This window comes from Lynx canadensis, chromosome B2 (genome assembly GCF_007474595.2).
Source record: "Lynx canadensis isolate LIC74 chromosome B2, mLynCan4.pri.v2, whole genome shotgun sequence".
In the NCBI taxonomy this organism is placed as follows: domain Eukaryota; kingdom Metazoa; phylum Chordata; class Mammalia; order Carnivora; family Felidae; genus Lynx; species Lynx canadensis.
Genome location: NC_044307.1, coordinates 141,217,847 through 141,230,435, shown reverse-complemented (window position 1 = coordinate 141,230,435; position 12,589 = coordinate 141,217,847).

Below are 12,589 nucleotides of genomic sequence, written 5' to 3'. Positions count from 1 at the left end.
AATAAATAAACTTAAAATTAAAAAAAAATTTTTTTTAGCACTTCCTTTCTTTCTGGCGCTAAAAGATATTCTAGGATCATCTCGTACTTACTTTGTCCCGGCCCCAGAATCACGGAAGGGCCCAAGTGGTAAAGCAGCTGGGGCTCCCTGCCAACAGCCATGTGAATGGACCCTCTGCAGAAATTAGATACTGCAGCCCCAGTCAAGCTTTGAGATGACCGAGCTCCTGCTGACATCTTGTTTTAGTTCGGTCTGCTATAACAGGATACCACAGGCCGGGTGGCCGGAACAACAAAAGTTCGGTTCTCACAGTTCTGGAGGCTGGGAAGTCCAAGGATGCTGACGTCATAGGGCCTCCGCTCTCAAGACCTCATCTCTACCTAATTACCTCTCCGAGGCTCCACTTCCTAATACCATCCTGTTGGGGGTTAGGGTTTCGACATACTCATCTGAGGAGAACGAAGGCATGGGGTCCATAACATATCCTGACTGCCAGCTTACGAGAGTCTGAGGCAGAACCACTTAATTTAAGTCCCACATTCCAGACCCAAGGAAACTGTGTTTTAAGCCCCTAATCTTTTTGAATGTTTCTATATTTATTTTGAGAGAGAGAGAGCGAAAGGGAGAGCGAGCACAGGCGGGGCCTCCCCCACTTGTGGCAAAGAGAGAGGAAGAGAGAATCCCAAGCAGGCTCGGCACCGTCGGCACAGAGCTCCATGTAGGGCTTGGTCAAACGAACCGTGAGATCATGGCCTGAGCGGAAACCGAGAGTCCGACGCTTAACCGATGGAGCCACTCGGGTGCCCCTAAACCAGTACATTTTGAGGTTAATTTATTGCACAGAAGGGGAAGTGGGGTGCTTCTGGAGCAAACACCCGACAGGTCGTGTTCCTTGTTCAGGACAGAACAAAGGGACGCCAGGACGTGGGGACCTTTTTCCCGCCTCTTCTCCACGCGTGAGTAATTATCTACACCAGAATTCCCCTCATGTCCCTTCTATGACAAGATGGGGTGGGAGTGAATACACATGTCCGTTCTATGACAAGATGGGGCAGCATGTCCCCTGCTCCCTGTGCCTACCTTGTGCTTTGTCCCGGGTCATGTGGGAGTGGCTTTGAAATGGGACAGTGGACAGAGGCTGGAAAGACTTTGAGGAGTGTGGGAAAGCTTGAAAAGCCACGAAAAAATTTCCCATGGAAATTCAGTCTCGGGGAGCCTCAGTGGCTCAGTCGGTTGAGCATCCGACTTTGGCTCAGATCCTGATCTGACGGTTTGTGGGTTCGAGCCCCGGGTTGGGGCTGTGCTGTCAGCTCAGAGCCTGGAGCCCGCTTCCGATTCTGTGTCTCCCTCTCTCTGCCCCTCCCCCACTCGCACTCTGTCTGTCTCAATACATAATAAACATTAAGAGTAATTAAAAAATAAAACGAATGCAGTCTCTGGGGAAGCTGTCGGGGGGCCCGGTGCTTAAAGAAAAGCAAGGAAAACCTCACTGCAAACTCTACTTGTTACTTTGTGGTGGAAAGTTTAGCGAGGTTTTCACCTGTATCAACATGGATGTGAAAAGGGCACCCGACGAACCGGCTGGTCTGTAGCTGAGGACATTGGAAGCAGACAGGAGAAAGTACAGGAAAGACTGTTAGAAACAGACAGGAGGCAGGACTTGTTGGTTTTGAACATTTTCTCCCTCTCCAGGTGGGAAATGATGCTGAGATTAAGAAATGACCCGAGGTCAGATCAACCTGGGGCACGGCCGGGAGACACGGCGCGGAGGTGAAGCCTTGACCCCGCGACCAACAACAGCACCCCGAAGAGAGTGTGCCCCACCTGCTGGCATTCTAAACTCACGCGACTTAGTCTAACGTTAGACCTAAATCTGAATCCAGACTCTTAGCTACAAAGAGGTGAGGGAAATAAAGTTATTTGTGGGGTAACTATGTGCTTTTAGCTATGTGCTATGAAAGGAGAAGAGAATGTTTTGGGGGGAGCAGTTAGCAGTGCCATTCAGGTCCCCAATCCTCTCTCATTCTAAGGGACGGCGGCCACACGCTCAGTGGATGTAATGAGATGTGGACACATTGGTCCTTTGCCCCTCACCTCCAGCAGGCCATCTAGCCTGTAGAGGGAGACAAAGAGTTCAGACAATTGACTGGATCGGCACAGGGATCCGCCGACTGAGGGTGAAATATTTGGTTCTTCTCCTTCCTTTCCTATGGGGAATGAAGACGTGCCCCCCAACAAGCATGAAGGGCTCCAAAAGAATTTCACAGGGATTGGGGCACGTGCCAGAAGTAAGCCTGGCACATGGGTGGTGGGAGCTCTCGGGCTTACCTTGGTACATCCAAGCAGAGACGAGTGAGGTGTTCTTGAAGAAGTGTGAGATCTGTTCCCTGGAGGGTCAGGATGTGTGAACTTGGAGACTGGTATTTGCTTCCTGCCTGGAGGATACTGAAGACCCAAGTCTGGCAGAATTTGCCTGTGGTGCAAGCAGCTGGTACTTGCTCCTAATGTCTGTAGGATCGAGACTGTGTCCTAGGCCCGGTCCCAGTGAATATGGCCCCGGGGAGCCGGGACAGGCCATCCTGATGAACACTTGCTCACAAGGGCAGCCCTTGCTTAAGAGGACATAGTACGAGTAAGAGTAAGTGTCTGAGGGCTACACTGCACAGATGTCAGGGAGGAGAGGCTAACGAAAATTCTGGTGGACCCCATGACCAAGTCGGGGGAGTTGCAGAGCTTAGAGATTCCTGTGAGGGTCACTGATGGACCTCGAAATGAGCTCTGTGAGCGGGCCAACATCTGTACCCCTGCCATGGTGGAAAAAAGGACAGCCGGCTGGCAATTGCCAAGAGAGAGGACATCCGTAGGTTTAGCTAAGTTAACAAACTTTTGATCCCTTTTATTATTATTATTATTATTGTTATTAGTGGTACCAGTTCTATTTCTCTCTACCCATTTTCTGAGCTGTTATGCCTCAAGAAGTAAGGTGATTGCAAGAAGAGGGTGAGGAGGTCCAGGAGAGGGAATGATGATACAGCTCATACCCTCCTACTTGTGGTTTTGATCCAGGAGCCTGGCCAGAACTGTAACTTGGACATGATACTTAACTTTTGATTTAATTTTTTAATGTTTATTTATTTTGAGAGAGAGAGAGAGAGAGAGAGAGAGAGAGAGAGACATAGAGAGATAGGGCATGAGTGGAGGAGGGGAAAGAGGAGGGAGACACAGAATCGGAAGCAGGCTCCAGGCCCTGAGCTGTCAGCACAGAGCCCAACGCGGGGCTCGAACTCATGGACCACGAGATCATGACTTGAGTCGGTTGGACGCTTCACCAGCTGAGCTACCCAGGCGCCCCTGAACTTTTGATTTATACTGGAATTTATGTTTCTAAGCCCAGAGACCTATGGTGAAATAGCCCCCCCTCACAGCTGTCCTTCATCAAGACCAAAATTTCTAATGTCTAAAATGAATTCTGAGTTGTGAGACCATTAGAAATGAATGTGATTCCAAAGACACAGAGCCTGCGTGAGGTGTGATGTGGTAAGGAAAGAAGAGATTCAACCCAGTATGTCTGAAGCCCGTGTGGGAGAGAATGAAGCCATTTTTAATTTGTGTGCCCGTGGAAAGCAGCCCATTCAGTTAAGGGACTACAGTTGTCTTCGTTGTACTTTGTGTCCCAGTCCCCCTCTGGCTGCTTTCCTGTTTGGTCAGAATGGACTGGATGATGTCCTTAATATCACTGAGACCATATTTACTTACTACAGCACTGAGATTGTGGCTTTGAAGTCATATAAAACCCTTTTTTTTAAACACACGAACTTGTTTTATGGTGGATCTTCCTGCACTTTATTATGCAATTTATTATTTTAACGTAAATGTATGACTGTTAAAATGCATCATATGAGTTTGGGCTTTCATTCTATTCTATTGAGATTTTCTTGGTCTCCTGATGGATGTTGAATGTGTTGGTTATTTTCCCTAGCTTAGAGCCCTCTGCCAATCGGATAAACATGTTCAATTACTTAGGCTATAAGTGCAGGTGCTCAGACAGAGTTTCAGCATAACGGTGGCTTAAACAAGATAGAAGCATATTTCTTTCTTAACTCTCTGGGTATAAAGAGTCTTGGGCTGAATTCTCCTTGGGGTCAGAAATCTCGTCTGTCCACCATCCCTCGGCCAAGTTGGCTCACCAACATGCTTCTATTCTATTCAATAAGACGTGGTAAACGGTAAAGGGGGAGACACATCTTCCTTTTAAGGACGTCGTCCCCAGAACACATCACATCTGCTTTCATCCTGTTGGACAGAACTTAGTCACATGGCTACACCAGCTTGTAAAAAAAAAGCTGGAAATGTAGTCTTTCTTTTTTCTTTTTTTCCGGATGTTCATCTCCTTAGCTAAACATTCTATTCTCTGAAAGAAGAGGAAAATTGGAAGAAATGAGCAATCTTTGCCACACATAATTTCTGTGTTTGCATGTATGCAATTAGAGCTGTAACTTGTCATTGTTATGGGCATAACTGTGGTCTTAATCTGCAAGTTTATAATGCTTCCTTGATTAACATCCTAGGGTCGTGGATTTCAGTCAGACACAAATCCACCCAATGCCAAACCTGGTCCATTCTACATTTCCGTTTCTTTCCCTGAAGGATCACAGGACAGCCTCTTACTAAATGTCTTACTGAAATCTAGATACCGTATGATTGTGGCCTTCCCATAATCTCCACCTACCACCCTATCAGCCCAGGAAATGAGGTTTGCTCAGCATGACAATCTGAGTGAACCCAGCTTTTCCCTTACGGCTCTATTTTCTAAGAGCTCACCAGCCACCTATTTAACAATCCTGTCCAAAATTTTGCCACAGGAATTCATTTCAACTGTGCTCACCTGCAATTTTTGGAATTCATGCTGTTTCCATTTTTGAAAGTCAGATGGACTATTCTGTAAGTGCCTATTTTCAACTTGAAGTTCCCTGTACTATTTTTGTTACTTCCCAAAGATTGCAAATTCTTTTAATACCACAAGGTATTAGTTTGCTAGGGTCGCAATAACAAAACAGCCCAAACTGGGTGGCTTCGACAGCAGAGATTTATTTTCCACAGGTCTAGAGGCTGAAAGTCCAAGGCCAAGTTGTCAGCCGGGTTGGTTTTCCCTGAGGCCTCTCTCCTTGGCTTGCACATGGCTGTCTTCTTGCTGTGTCCTCATACGCTCTCTCCTTTGTGGAGTGCCCCTTGTGTCTCTTTATGTGTCCAAATCTCCTCTTCCTGTAGGGATACCAGTCAGGTTGAATTAGAGTCCACCCCAACGCCCTCATTTTAACTCAACACATCTTTAAAGATCCCGTCTCCAAATACTGTCACATTTAGGGTACTGGGCACCAGGACTTCGACACGGAAATTTAGAGGGGATGCAATTCAGCCCATAGGATATGGCATAAATATCTTCTGTGATTTAAGTCATAATTTCATTTAAAGGAATCAGGTACTTTCTTTTTTTTTTTTAATTTTTTTTTTTTAATTTTTTTTCAACGTTTATTTATTTTTGGGACAGAGAGAGACAGAGCATGAACGGGGGAGGGGCAGAGAGAGAGGGAGACACAGAATCGGAAACAGCCTCCAGGCTCTGAGCCATCAGCCCAGAGCCTGATGCGGGGCTCGAACTCACAGACCGAGAGATCGTGACCTGGCTGAAGTCCGACGCTTAACCGACTGCGCCACCCAGGCGCCCCAGGTACTTTCTTATTTCGGGAAATTGGGGAGGTAAAAAGATGGCTGAGGCTTTTGTTAACTTGGAAGTTTGTTCGAAGTGCATATCAGAGTCTCACTCCAGACCTACTTGGATAGGAATCTGCATTTCACAAGACCCACACACCCTACCCCAGCACTGATTTGTGTGCCCAGTAAAGTCTGACCACTGCTAGGCCAGGGACCCAGTCATTCTTCCACAGGTGACACCTTTTTCCCCAAGAGGTTCCTGATAGAAATACATACAGAAGGGACATTAGCAAAGGAAACCAGAGTACCATTGCATGGCTCTCTGGGTTTGGGGTGAAAAACTCAATGAAAAGAACTCTCTGGTAAACTAGATTGGAGCACGAGGAGAAAAGCATTAACCCCCATATTTTCTGCATCCAAGTGACAATCTAGATATGACTTTTTTCGTCAACCATACATAAAAAAGATATATTTTTTTTTTAAAAAAGGGACACGGCTGTTCTTGGGTCAGGTTCCTGATGCCTGGGTGGCATACCTTAGGAGAGAGGGAGAGAATAAGGGTTGAGGAGAGTGTCGTGAAATGATGGGAAGGGGTAGGAGAGGAAGGGTGCGTCCCCTGCATTTGGACCCCGTTTTGATCCCAGCAGCCGTCTCCTCCCGTGCCTCTCTTGTTGACATTACCAGTCTCAGTTTCCAGTTGAAATATCCACCCAAACTCTCAGGGTCAGGTTCTGTGATGTCAGAATAAGAAGAGCATGATGATACCTTCTAGGGCCAGTGGGCCCCGCCATGCTATGGTCTATGGTCCATTTGGGTGAACAGTGAGCTTTCCTCATCCCACGTTTCTTTACTACCTCCTTCTCTAACCCACCTTTTCATGCGTATCCTTCAGATTTCAACTGTGATGTCGCTTCTGTCAGGAAGCTTTCATTTCCCCCTCGAGACTGAATTAGGAGCCCTCCTCCTCGGAGAGCACTTTCTGCACCTGGCAGTGATGGCTGGTCTACTCATCTGCCTTCTGCTCTGTGATGACATGGGCTTTGTTCCCCATCAAACCTCCCACGTGGCGGGGGGTCTGGTTCAAAACCCGCAGACGCGTTTCATGGGTATGATCGTTAAGCTGGTTGGAAAATTATGTTTCCACGGTTTTAAAGATGCATATACGGTATATTTTATAGAAGAGATATTTATATTGTTACTGCAGTAAGGCTGCATATTCATGGAAATGTTCCCAAATATCTTTTTGCAAAATGCTTAATCCATAGACTGAGTTTTGAAAAGCAGTTTCTTTTTCAACTGTTGTTTAAAAGTTCTCTTGCTTTTTAAGGGGCAGATTAAATATGATTTTTTTTTCCTGAAACTATTTTTTCTTTTTCTTTTTTTTTTTTTTTTTAGTAGCAAACTACTTAGAGCTGCTTTTCATCGTAGAAAAGGTCAGCAAACTGGGAACACTTGTCACTTCGTAAAAGAATTATGTGCAGCTCAACTGTAAATTTGACAATTATTTAAAATAACTTGCCACAAACTAAACCATGAACTTCTTTGTAGAACAACACATTTGCACCATCTCTCACCTGTTTCATTGTGAAATACCATATATTTTCTACTGGATTGTAAAGACTTTGACAAAATAGGCCACATAAACAATAATCTGTGGCCCTTGATACATTTCTGGCTTCAATGTCTTTGCTGCAATGATCTTATATATATATATATATATATATATATATATATATAGTGAATGTATTTTAATGTATTTTAAGTGTGGTATTAGCTCTACATTTAATCTGGGGCATTTTTAAGGTCTGTTCATGGTGGTTGAGGGCAACTCTTCTGTGTTGTGGTATTCCTGCCTTTCTCAGGGTACTTACCCGCCGTAAGAGACCCCTGTCCGCTGACATAGTACCTAATAAAGATGCAATATAGTGTGCATATTAAATATTGATCAAGATTAACTTCTCTTTCAGTTTTAGCTAAAAATGATATAGAAATTGAAGCATATTTAATCTCACCCACTGGTAGATTGACCCCATGGTCATATAATAAACTCCCAAATATATTTGAATTTATTAGTTGTCCTTCACTGCTATTCCAATTATCTATAATTCTCTCACTGTGCCTAATATCACACTGTCTTAATTATTCTAACCTTAAAATAAGCCTCGTTGTGTCATATGGCAAATTTCATCTCTCTTTTATTTTTTGAGAGTTGTCTTAGCTTTTCCTGAACTTATAATCTTCCATATGAATTTTAGATTCAATCCATCAAGCTCCATACATATGTGGTGCAATTTTTGTTAGAACTGCATTGAATTTATAGACTAATTTGGAGAGACATCCAAATTAAATTCTTATCATGCGGACCCTTTCCGCCTATGAATACCTCTCCATTTATTTAGGTCTTCTTTGAAGTCCTTCAATAATGTTTTAGGATTTTTCCCCTCATAACTTGTTACATTTTTGTTGCATTGATTGCACATATCTGCAACATCTTGTATTTTGGTGCTATTGTGAATGGGATCTTCTGGTCAAGGGGCGTGAATGGAAACATGTAAACTAATTACATTTCCCTCATTCCCTATGCCCCAAGCTACTTGTGTCCCTTGAGCCATTGGATACATACAACTTTATGCCCTGTGACATAGATGAGGCCTCGGGCTCTATTTAAATCTCAGCTGAGAGATATCCCTCTGGGCACCAGGCTTTTGGTGACAGTGAATGGAGAGCTTGTTGGGACCCTAATCAGTAGACTGGGAGATGAACACAAGAATGACTTCAGCGAGCACAGAGCAAATGTATAAAGAGGCTGAAATGATGAGGGAGAAGAGACAGGGATACATTCCCAAGACTTAATATGTGAATAATTAGTAAATAATTAGTAAAAGTTATTCCATATTAGTGAAGAAGCCCTGAAAGGAAATATGCATGAGGTGGGGTGAGACTTAATCTGGAGACTGAAAATTCCCCAGTTGTAAGGAGGATTGAGGAGAAAAGACAGAATCAAGCACATCCTGTGAAATTCATTAAAGTGGGTGATAAAGACTAAAAACCTATAGGCTTCCAGGAGGAAAGAAACAAGTTACTACAGAGTAGACTTTTGTTTGTTTTTAATGATTAGGTTAAATATTTTATTCTGTGGCAGAGAAAAATGCAAATTTTATGTGGTGGGCTTGAATCCAGAAATCTTGATACATTTTCTAATGTATTTGAATACATTATTTGAAGACCTAAATAAATGGAGAAGCGCACCCTATTCATAGATGGAAAGTGTCAGCATGATAAAAATTCAGCTCGGGTGTCTCTCCAAATTAGTCTGTAAATGCAATACATTAGAATACATTTGATTCTAATGATGTTTTTGAAAATTTTCTTGGTTTTTCCTCTGTAGATAATTGCATTATCTGTAAGTAATGAAAATTGTGGTTTTTCTTTTCCAGTTCTTAAAATTTGATTCATTTTGTTGTTGTTGGTTATTGCTTTTACTCAGCCCTCCCCAGACTGTGAATGATAAAATGGTGATGCCTGAGACAATTCTTGAAGTGCCCCATTCTCTGTAAGGTTTGTTGTAGACTTTTGGTAGAAATCCTTCATGAGACCTTATAGTTTTAGAATATTAAAAGCATTTGTTATTCATGAGCTGTGGAATTTGATTAATTTTTGTTTTTCGCTTATTTAGATGGTCATCTAATTTTCCTCAATCTATTAATGTGTGAAGTTTTTGTAATAGCAAATTATCTTTGCATTTCTGGAATAAACTGTACTTGGTCATTCTGGGGTTTTGTTGCTGTTATATTTCACCAATTTTTACAAAATGTTATATTAATAGATTGTGCTTGCTAATGTTTTATTTAGGATTTTTTTTTACATCTACTTTATGAAATTAACCTATATTTTCCTTTTCTTGAACTGTTCATGTCGTGTTTTGATCTCCAGGAAAATTTCTCCTTTTTTCTATTCTTTGAAATTTCTTTATATATTATGTAAATATTATTTGTGGGAAGATTTGGTAACTGCTCTGAGTTCCCCTTGGAGGAAAATATCAAAATAAATTTATATAAATGGTTATAAATCATCTTGTTTATAAAATAACTTTATTAATTTACATTTTTCTCAAAATTATACATTTGACTAAGTTTTCAGTGTACTGGCATGAAATTGTTGATGGATACTCTGTTGGCTTTAAAAATCTCAAATGTATTGATAGTTATTTCCCATTTTCCCCTAAAGTGTTATTTCTTTTCTTTTTGATTGATCTCTTGATTTCTTTTTCCTGACTAATATTGCCAGATTTTTTTTGTGCTACGTAATTTTTAAAATATATGTGTCTTACAAATGATGTCTATATTTTCTGGTCAATTTTATTATTTTGGCTCATACATAGTCCTTTCTCTTATATTTGAATTCATTGATTTTTCTCCAGATTCAGAAACTGAATACTTAGTTAATTTATTTTCAATATTAAAAAAAAAATACCGAGACCATACATTTTCTATTTAAGTCACATTTGGCTCTATTTCCTAAGTTATGGTACATAGTAGTTTTTAATGCTGTTTTGTTCCAAATATGTTGCAATTTTTATTGTGATCTTTTCTTTAACTATACATTATTACATAATACGCGGGGGGTGAGGGGGAAGGGACCAAGATAGATCCAGGCATGTATAACATTTGCCATTTCTTTATTGTTTTATTCCAGTTAAACTGGGTTGTTATCAGGGAATTTATTCTCAGCAGAATATCAGTGCCTAAATATGCACGAGTTCTTGAAATTTATCATAATATCCTCATGATCTAGTAGGCAGGGCATTCTTTGCAAATATTTCATGTTGCTTTTACATTAAACTTAATTTTGTCATTAAAATCTTTAGCCTCAATAATATTTTCTTAACTAGGTGTTTCTGTTTGGTAGAGGTATGTCAACTTTGCATTGTAATCCTGTCACTTCTGGGCTCTATGTATTTTGTAGCTATGCGCATGAGTGCATGCAATTTCATGATTTTCATGCTTCATTGTTAGAAAGTTTCCCTTTGTTGTTACACAGTAGCTTTTTACGTCTATTGATTATTTTTCCTGAAATTCTATTTTGTCTGATAATAATTTTCTGTGTTGGAATTTATTGCTTTTTGGTATTTGTCTGGAATATAATTTGCTGTGTATTTATTTTAAATATTTTCATGAGGTTTTGTTTTAGTAGCTTTTGAAAACACCAGATAGCTGAATAAAATCCACGTAATAATCCCCATTTTAAAAAATGTTTATTTATTTTTGACAGAGAGAGAGTGTGAGTAGAGGAGGGGCAAAGAGAGCGGAGACACAGAATCCCAAGCAGGCTCCAGGCTCTGAGCAGTCAGCACAGAGCCTAACAAGGAGGGGTTCGAACTCACCAGCCTTGAGATCCTGACCTGAGCTGAAGTCCAATGCTTAACTAACTGAGCCACCCAGGTGCCCCTCCCCATCTTAATAGAAGCATTATTTACATTTTTAAAGTTACTAGTGGGTTTGTATTTACTTCCCACTATCTAATTTACCCTGTCTGGTTTACTGTCCTTTTTCTTTGTCTCTTTCCCTTCTTTTCCTCACTTCTATTGGATTGATAGAATTTTCTTTATCTTCAGTTATCTGAAAATATCTAAGTTGACCGTGATTTTCTCTGGGCACTTTGAGGATATTATTCCGTTGTAATCTGAACCTTCTGATTTTTCATCAAAGTCTGCAGCTAGTCTAACCTGCCGTTCACTTTTTCTTTTTTTGAATGAGCACATGTCAAAGATTTATTTAAATCATGAATGAGAAAATTAAAAAGTTGGTGAGCTGGCTCTAAAAAGTGTAAGAGGGGCAGAAGTATTTAGTCCTGAAAGAAAAAGTGCCACATCCCATACAAAGTGGTTAATGCACAAGACTGGAGAATATCACAGTTATAAGCAATATAACTCTCACCTTGTGATGACACTTCTTAACCAGACAGAAGCCATTTGCTTATCTGCAGGGTAAAACTCATTTGCATTGCCCATATGACAAAAATAATTTGAGTAATTATTATTTTTATACAGCGTGAAGTCTATCCTTATAGATTTGTAGCATACCCTAATTAATAGTAAATGATTAAAGCATATACGCTTAGAGAATCAGACAATCCTTGGGTAGTCCTGTTGGATAATGCTCTGGGTATGATTGGAAGGATATGAGCCATCTTTTCATCTATTTCCAGTTCTGGATTTTTAAAATGTGTGTTTATAATTTTCTCCATGGAATATTCTTGTTTCAAAAAGGTGTGGCCTCATGGGTGCAGCATTCAATATTAATGAATACATATACGCACTATAGTATAGTTATCAAGTCTAGAGTCATATGGTATTAAGCAAACCATTAAAATAAAAAACATTGTCAAAGATTTTATAAAAACCCAAGATTGGATTTTTCAATAATCTTTATTCTCCAGTGCTTAAATAAATCATTGCTTGTGTTTCTTCTATTTTGAGGCTAAAAAGCCAACCCCAAGAAATCTATCTCTGTCAGATTCTGCCTGAAGTACCTAGGAATCTGTGTGAGTTCCTCTTTCTGAAATGTCTCCAATCTCCTAAGGTTTCTCCTAATGTCTCCCTGTAAGTCTGGGACCCTGTAAGACAGAACAAACATGAGAACAGTTTTGAAGGAGAACTTTGTAGGCATTGGTTCCACCCATGAAGTGCGAACCTTGACCCTTAATGGTGGGTTTTTCATATCTGAATAAGTGAGATTTATTCTGAAACATGACACTCCAGGTACAGCCTTTATTAAAAAGTTTGTTCAATTACATTCTGATTAGTTTCAGTAAATGAATGCAAATAATTACCTGGCCATTAAAGGTAAAGAAACTCAATGGAAGTATTTGTTTCTGA